Raw genomic sequence first — 9,094 nt, forward strand, 5'->3', positions numbered from 1 at the left:
CTGCAAAGGACTTTTCATGCACGCATATCTTACTAGATGATCTTTTGGCGACAACAAATGTTACAAAATCGCAATATCAAGTGTCGTGAAATGATGCCCTTCTAAAATGTTCAATTATGTTGCTGCAAAAAATTGGATGTTAAAACAAAGTTGTTACAGCAACAGAAAAGAACACCAAAGTTCCACAAATTCTCACCTCTGAAGGAACAAAGAACCTTTTAGGTAAAACAGGGTTGCCTGGAAATTCTTTTAACACGAAGTTATGGACCTACAGGAGTTGAAATGTTAAAGATAAGTGAAAATGTCACAATGAATTACCACAGCAACAGGAATGAACCAAATTTTTGTCATAGCTTGTCACGCAACGGACCACAACATTGAACAGAGTACTGCGTGACAGTCAATTAAATGGTATAAGGACACTGACTTGCCAGTACAAAGTGTAATAATCAGTACCTTGTTTGTGAGGAGTCCCAGAGCCAGATCACAAACGGTGTAAAGATTCTGTTTGAAAGTACGACGACAGTAACAGAGATTAAACAGAACAATAATAACAACAACAACAACAACAACAACAAAACTACCAAATATAACTTCATAAAAGCAACACCATCCTTCTGAAGGTATTTCCTCGTACCTCGAGTCCTTGCTACTTAAACTGCGCAAGCTTGACTGGCCTGCGAACAGGCTCCCGGTGAGCCCGAACGAAGCGAGGATCCCCGCCCTGATCGCTTTGCTCTCCGAATTCTTCTGTTTCGCGCTCGCCGAAATTTTTTTCGTTCCTCGCCGGGAGCCTGTTCGCAGGCTAAAGCTTGACGGAACAAGCGACTCTCGAGAGTTCCGTCACAGGATCATCGATTTTGTTCAGTATTAAAAACAATAAAAGTGGTCGGAAGTAAAACATCAAGGACTCGATTGAGTCCCGTTTTGTCAGCCTGGCATGCGCAATTCAACCGGGAAGATTGATATTTTCAGACATCTAATTGAATCTTTCCACCCACTTCCCGACTGCTAGTCAAGAGGAACGAAAACTCTGGGAACGATAATGCTTGTGTCATGATACATAAGTTATTTTTACAATGTCATGGCTCTTTAACGGAGCAAAATCTTAGGAGATATTTGTTTTGGATCATTCTCCAGAATTAAAGGCATACACAGTGTCACTTGCAGCAAATTTCCAATTCCCAGTAGTAGCTAATTGCTAACTTCTCCCTACTTTTTAAAACAATTTTCAACAAAGAAATAAGTGTTTGATCCTCTGAAAAACTCAAGTCTTGATGAAAACCCAGATTTCCCCAAGATTCATTACAGAACATGTATGAAAATCTGTAATGAGAATTTGGATGTGAATCTTGTTCTTTACCTGGTTCTTTCTTTCCTTGACAGGTTCTGGTGCTGCCAGTGCAAATATCCCCAGATATTCCAAGGGAAGTTTCAGTAAATCTTCAGCTTTGTGAAGCTTTTTTGTAAACTTGTCCCGAACTTCGTAACAAGAGTCCTAAAAATACAACAACATGAAAACTGAAAGTGAATTAATTGACCTCGCTCCCAATGTGTGGCTTCATAGCTCAGTTGGTAGAGCATCGCACCAGTATCGCGGAGGTCACGGGTTCGAATCCCGTTGAAGCCCTGATTTTTTTCAGGCTTCTTCTTTCCAGTTGCTTAAATTGGAAAATTTACTGCGATGATCATACTTCACTTTCATCTACTACCGCGGTTCAAATATGAATTATTTCATATATACTTCACAACATGAAAACTATCTGAAAAAAAGCCCTCTCAGTTTATCCACGACCATTGCATGTCCTCTTTCTCTTTTGATCACCAGAATAATCAAGGTCAAGGTAAGTTTAGCCTGCGTTGCAACCGGACGTGTCACAAAATCCCCGGTTTAGACTGTCTGCAGGCCAAAGCCAAAGGGTAACGCTGATAGAATTTACCATAGCATACGTAGCAAGTGTCCTCACAGGAGTGGAGAGTTTTCCGCATTCTGGCTGTGGGAAAATTAAGGCGAGAGAGCATGGTGGGTTTGGGAAGAACAGCAACCTTGGATGGAAGAGTAATAGTGTTCTATTAACATTCCGTTGTTTTGAAGAGGAACTATTTTAGTGTGAGTCAATGACTAATGTAACGTTTAGCAGAAAACCATCAAAGATGTTAGCAGGATGTCTATTGTGCATCAACTTGACAAATTACGCTCCAGTCTGCTAATAGACTAGTCAATAGTCTGCTGGAAGATTAGAGAATAACCTGGTAGTAGATTAGTCTTTTCCTGTGGTATACAATATAACAGTATGAGTAGACTGTTGGCTCTTAGCCTGTGAGATAGTAACTGCAACTGAAAAGACTCACTAATGGTTATGGGGCAAACAGGGAGTCGGCAAGCAGAGTGAAGCAAGGCCGCACAGCACAAGTATCTCTCTGCTCGTCAGAGGTTTCCCAGAACTATGGAGTTTGTTCAGCTACATCCTGAGGGTCTGATGACAGACTACTTGCAAGATTTTTTGTACACACATTGGCGCCTTCCTCATGCCTTGCTCAGGAGTATACACAGCACACAGAAATGTAACCCAAAGAAACTGAAGTTATTCCTTTGTCTAATCCACCTTTATAAAATTACCAACTTAGAACCAAAAGCTCACAATGTGCACCAGAGAACAGAAATAACAATTTGTAGGTCACAGGTCTCAGCCAGTCCAGGCAATTCTGACCACTGGTTGACGCTTTTTGATAGTGGACAAACCTGTAAGTTCACCTCCTCAGTTGGTTTTTGAACATAGTCAAGTGGTCTACCTCCTGTCAGTTGGGATTTTGAACCTTGTAATGTTAAATTTGAAATATGTGTTTATTTTTGAATGTTTGGCTCCGTAAGCACTTGTGCTAAATCAGTTACAGAGGTTAAAAAAAAATTGTGTCTAAGACACTAGGTAATTACTTGACTCTGTTCCCGTTGGGATTCTTCTCAGTCAGACCAGCTGTCCTCAACTTAACTACTCGATAGACCAATTTTGATGGGGTTGAAGGCTGGTAAGGGGTCTCAGCGGAGCGTGCTGGTGCCATCAGGTACGCTTCAAAAATGCTGAGAAATGCCCACCGTTTCTAAAGGCTCTACCAGCAAATCAGATGCCACACGTCCTCGCCGTAACCCTGGAAATGTAGCACTTAGTGCTACAGCTGAGTGGCAATGGTGACAGGCGAGACTCCGGCGCCTTATTAGCCGGAACCTATGGCTAAGGGAAAAAAACCCTAACAGAAAATACACTGGTCCTCCAAGTCTGGGGGTTTAGCGTGGGGTTAACAACCCCACCTAGTAAAAATTATATTGTTACAGAAACACAGAAGCACCAAACACACATCCGCTGTCCTGTAGGAAGAGGTTCATCTGAACGTATGAAGAAAAGAAAGTGGACATGGATCGGACATATACTTAGGAGATCAAACACCTGCATAGCCCGACAAGCACTGGGCTGGAACCCCCAGGGAAGTAGACGGAGAGGAAGACCACGAAACACCTGGAAAAGAGACACAGAAAGGACCATCCAGTTAAAAGGCTACACCTGGAATCAGATTGAACAGATGGCCAGAGACAGAGGAGGGTGGAGGCGCTTTATCTGTGGCCTATGCTCCGAGACGGAGTAATAAAAGGCATCGTCATCAGACCAATTTTGATATATTAAAATTCAGCCTAACACAATAGACGTTAGCACGAGGCTCTGGGGAATAAACTCCTCTAACTCTGTAGTTATTCCCCAGAGCCTCGTACTGAAGTCTATTGTTTTTAGGCTGAATTTCAATATATCAAATTTGGTCAATTCAAGGGAGAGATTTCAGTGTACATGTCACTGTTCATTATCATAAGTCAGCACTTGGTTGACTGTAATCTTTTCAAAATGCCGTTTGTTTTCATAGACACATCAATTGCATTCAATTGAACATTCAAGTCTTACTTCAAAGATACATCAGATAACATCATGCGTCACAAACAAACCAAACTACAGGTCGATAACTTCGCATCTGGTACAGCTGCTCGCACAAGCATGCCTTGAATGAGATAAAAAATTCTTCAGCTCTTTCTCTAAAGCAAAACAGCATTTACCTTATCTTGTCACAATTACGTGAGATATCACTAAGGGTCTTATTATACACAGTTCAAAACATCATACTCTTGCATCACCTTACTTGCAAAACCAGTGAGAGTTGCCGAAAGTTCTCCAGCGTTATACACTCAATATAATGAGGTTCTTGAGTAATCTTGATGATTCCACAAGCTGCAGCTAGACGAAGTCTTGAACAATCAGCCGAACTTAAATGAGAAGAAAATTGAGTCGGCTACAATTAGTCCTCTTCACTTCGTTACACTGTAATAGCAAGGGTTTGACTTAGAACAAGACAAAGATTGCTTGACTTTGTTTCAAGGCTATATGCAATCCAAAAACTGTACATTTTCTCCTGTCATTTTTCACACATTCCATGACAACTAATGCAAATTACAAGCAAGCATCTACCTTACACATTCCTGCTGTTGCAGATCCCCTTTATGAGCAAGCACACTGTCTAACAATCTGAGCACTGGCTGAGCTGAAGGCTTGTGGTTGACTTCCCGGCCCCTCAACCACTTCACTAGTAGACGTATACCTTTGATCTAATAAAGAGTGTTAAAGGAAACAGCATTATAAGTGTAAAGTAGCTTTGGCATTACAAAGTCTTACATTTTTAACAATGAGACGTGGTCTCCTTAGTCTTAAAACTGCCATGGTTATGTCATATGGAGTATCCAGGGCTGTCATTAAGGGCCATAACCCGTAACACCTTGATGTTACAGGTGAACTTGCCAGTTGTTGATACAATTCGAAAACGCACAGAGTAACAAGTTTGTTACGGGTGTGAAGACCAAGGCAATGGGTGACTTAAAACTTAACGACAGCCCTAGAATCATATCTTCCATGCTCACCTTTGCCTGTGTTTCTTGGGTAACATCTCTGTCTTCACATCACGCACTTTCACTTTCATCAGAACTGACTGCCTCTCCCTATCCCAGACGAAAACAAGTCGACAACAGGTTACCTAGCTTCTCATTTCAGTATTACTCTATTGTCAAGCAGAGAAGTTATAATGATAAATAAAATTTTCATCTAAGGGAAATATATACACCTGGTTTCCTAAGTTGGTGTAGTAGACTTACAAGCGGACAAAGAAATCTTCAAAAGTTTTTTCAAAGCCCTTAAGGATTGTTTGGTGATGGAAATCAAAGTTGCCAGTGATGAAGTATTTATTCTTCATGATTGCCACAGGCATTAGTTTTAAAATAAAAAAGAATAATAAAAATAGCATTTGACTGACCAAATAACTACAAAAATCTCTAAAATGTAGTCGCGGCCTCCAGCCTCCCCTTACAGCTATCCTTCCCACCCATATATTTAGGAGACTGATACGTTTTCAATAAATTTCCCTTTAAGGAAATCACAATGACTAGTACTTGAAATGTTTCTTGCGACCTTCAATGGTATTTAAATTAATGGTGATGTAATTTCAATTTTCCCTGACTTTAATTCAAAATGTCAATTTGCCCTGACTCAAAGAAAAATTCATTGACCTTTCCCTGACCTTAAAGAATTTTGTTTCCTGACCATTTCCTGACCTGTGGCAAGCCTGTTCTTCACTGCAACTACTTGAATATCAAGACATCAATGTTGATGTGCTGACTTACCCTGTCCTTCATCAGCAGTTCTTTGAGTACAAAATCTCGCACAATGGCAGGTCTCTGAGTCTCCAACAGGGTTGGTGCCAAAAGTGCAATCTCACCAAGAGCTGTTAGTGTTGTTAGCAGAAGAGGACAATCATAGCTCAAGGAACTTTCAACGTTCTGAAAAAAAATGTGCAGTACTTTATGATCACTAACAGAAAGTCAGCCTCAACTTATGGACATCTCATTGTTATGCTATATGGCCATTTTACTTTACAACATGCAATGTTAGGCCAAACTTACTGTAAAGCACACAAATTATTTTATAAATGTCATTCACCCAAGAAACACAGCAGAGATCTGATAAACCTTTTACACAATGTTTAAGCATCAAGATCAAATAAGAATTAATTTTGTGGTTTTTGAGATCAAACACAAACCAGTCAATCTGAAGACAAAAAACACCCAGAGCAAATGCAAAAAAAAAAAAAAAAAAAAAAAAAATTACACTTGAACTTACTCCTAATAATCCCTGGGATTATTAGGAAAAAAAACTGTGAATTCCATCTTACCCTTGGGACATGTAGCTCTCAAATTTTGCTTGGCTTGGTCAAGTCTTATTAGTTTGCTCTTTTAATGTTGTAGTTGGTAAATGACTTGCCTGATCACTCGCCCATTAAGCAAGTGGAATGAAAAGTTACTTGTCCCAGATGACCAAATTAATGACACTTTTTTCGAGCCCTAAATCCCCCTGCAAAAACTTCACGGGTAGGATTACATTTTACAATACTTACTGCAAAGACACGATCAAAAGGCTGAGAGGAAGCAGTGGAAATCTTTGCCATGGATCTCAGTGAGTGCTTGGCTTGACATGGAGTTCCTTTGACTGCTAATTTGGACAGGACTGGGTGATAGTAACTGGTAGACGGAAAAAAGCGAAAACAAAAACATGCGTTTGAAAAAAAATGTAAATGCAAATTTAATGCCAAACACATTGAGCGCTTGCGCAATCACCCGAGCCAGAGGTTCATGATAAAGTGCTTGACAATAATCCGGATCGCATTGGAATTTGGAAATGTCGGTTTTTAAGGAGAGGGGAAAACCGGAGTACCCGGAGAAAAACCCCTCGGAGCAAGGAAGAGAACCAACAACAAACTCAACCCCACATATGACGTCGGGTCCGGGAATCGAACCCGGGACACATTGGTGGGAGGCGAGCGCTCTCACCACTGCGTCACCACGGGTTTCATTAAGGGCCAGGCACCTCATCTACACAACTTTTTCGACAGACGGTAGTTATAACCAGTGGCATGAGCAGAAATTCAGCTGTTCACAGTAGGTGCTTAAGTACCATATACTAAACTCACTTTGCTAACGATTTGTTTACTTTTTCAATGCCATCTCTAGTCAAGGCAAGCTCACCTCAGCTTCTTTCAAATGGTAAGCAAATGAGAAAATTTTACAATTTTCACAAAACTGATAAAAAATTTTAAGAGATTTTAGTTTCAGGCCGGGGTGAGAAATTCTCGCCCATATCAACTTTCTTTTCTCTCGTAAGTTCTCGCGCGTTTAGAGATGCGCCACACTCGCGTTTCAGGTGCGGGGATCCCAACCAATGCTTACCTAATTTTTAAAGATGCTACTTTTAGCCAAAGCCCAAATCTGCACACGTGTATTTATCTTGTGGAAGTCTATTGATTTCGACAGTGCTTGGGTAAGAGATTCTCGTCCATATCAACTCTCTTTTCTCTCGTAAGTTCTCGCGCGTTTAGAGATGCGCCACACTCGCGTTTTAGGAGCGGGTATCTTAACCAAATGCTTACTTAACTTTTTAAAGATGCTACTTTTAGCCAAAGCCCAAATCTACACACGTGTATTTCACTTGTGGAAGTCTGTCGCTTTGGACAATGCTTGGGTTAAAGATTCTCGCCCATTTATATCTTTTTTTCACTCGCGTATTTTCGCGCGTTTAGCAATGCGGCACACTCGCGTTTTTTGTTTGGGGATCCCAGCCTATGTTTACGGGTCTCTTTAAAACTGCTAGTTTTGGCCCTCCCCCAGATGAACACAAGTGTATTTCACTGGTGGAAGTCTATAGATTTGGACAGTGTTTGGGTTAGATATTCTTTCCCATGTCAATTTTCTTTTCTCCCGCGCGTTCACGCGCGTTAATCGAGCGGCACACTCGCGTTTTAGTTGGGATCCCAAACTTTGCTTACCTCGCCTTTTAAAGATGCTAGTTTTAGCCCTCTTCAAAATCTCCAACGTGTATTTCACTTGTGGAAGTCTATCGATTTGAACAGCGCTTGGGTGAATATTTTTAACCATGTCAATCTACTTTTCCCTTGTCTTTTCTCGCGCATTTAGCTATGCGGCACACTCGAACTTTCGGCGTCCGGATCTTAAACTATGCTCACTGCGCTTTTTAAAGATGCTAGTTTTGGTCCTCTCTTAAATTTACACATGTGTATTTTTTACTTGTGGGAGTCTTTCGATTTGGACAGTGCTTGGGTAAGAGATTCTCGCCATATAAAATTTCTTTTCTCTCGTAAGTGCTCGCGCGTTTAGAGATGCACCACACTCGCGCTTTTGGTGTGAGGATCCAAAAGCATGCTTACGGGGCTCTTTACAAATGCTAGATTTAACCCTCCCCCAAATCTACACGCGTGTATTTCACGTGTGGAAGTCTGTCGCTTTGGACAATGCTTGGTATGGAAATTATCGCCCATTTATATTTTTTTTTCTCCCGTGTTTTTGCGCGTTTAGAGATGCGCCACACTCCCGATTTTGGTGTGGTGATCTCAAACTATGCTTACTGGTTTTTTAAAGATGCTAGATTTGGCGTTTTCTCAAATCTACACACGTGTATTTCTCTTGTGAAAGTCTGTCGCTTTGGACAATACCTGGGTTAAAGATTCTCGCCCATTTATATCTTTTTTTCACTGGCGTGTTTTCGCGCTTTGAGCGATGCGGCACACTCGCATTTTTGGTGTGGAAATCCCAAATTATGCTTAAGAGGCTCTTTAAAAATCCTAGTTTTGGCCCTCCATCAAATCTAAACAAACGTATTTCACTTGTGGAAGTCTATCGATTTGGACAGTGCTTAGGTTGGAGATTCTCGCCCATATTAACTGTCTTTTCTCTCGTAAATTCTCGCGCGTTTAGAGATGCGCCACATTCGGTTTTAGGTGCGGGCATGACAACCAGTTCTTACCTAACATTTTAAAGATGCAACTGTTAGCCCTCCCCCAAATCTAAACACGTGTATTTAACTTATGGAGGTCTATCGATTTGGACAGTGTTTGGGTTGGAGATTCTCGTCCATATCAACTTTCTTTTCTCTCGTAAGTTCTCGCGCGTTTAGAGATGCGCCACACTCGCGCTTTAGGTGCGGGGATCCCAACCAATACT

General features: G+C 41.1%; 1 long non-coding RNA gene across 1 annotated transcript; it reads right to left on the bottom strand.

Moving 5' to 3' along the window:
• Positions 1 to 6,265: 6,265 nt before the first annotated feature.
• On the bottom strand, positions 6,266 to 7,095 carry LOC149102657 (uncharacterized). The gene is made up of 2 exons (XR_016201744.1): positions 7,051 to 7,095; positions 6,266 to 6,601 (listed from the first exon to the last, which is right to left on the bottom strand). It is a non-coding gene; the product is annotated as an uncharacterized LOC149102657 (long non-coding RNA).
• Positions 7,096 to 9,094: the final 1,999 nt, after the last annotated feature.

Source organism: Orbicella faveolata, unplaced genomic scaffold (assembly GCF_042242905.1).
Source record: "Orbicella faveolata isolate gen_17 unplaced genomic scaffold, um_ofav_v1 contig_35, whole genome shotgun sequence".
In the NCBI taxonomy this organism is placed as follows: domain Eukaryota; kingdom Metazoa; phylum Cnidaria; class Anthozoa; order Scleractinia; family Merulinidae; genus Orbicella; species Orbicella faveolata.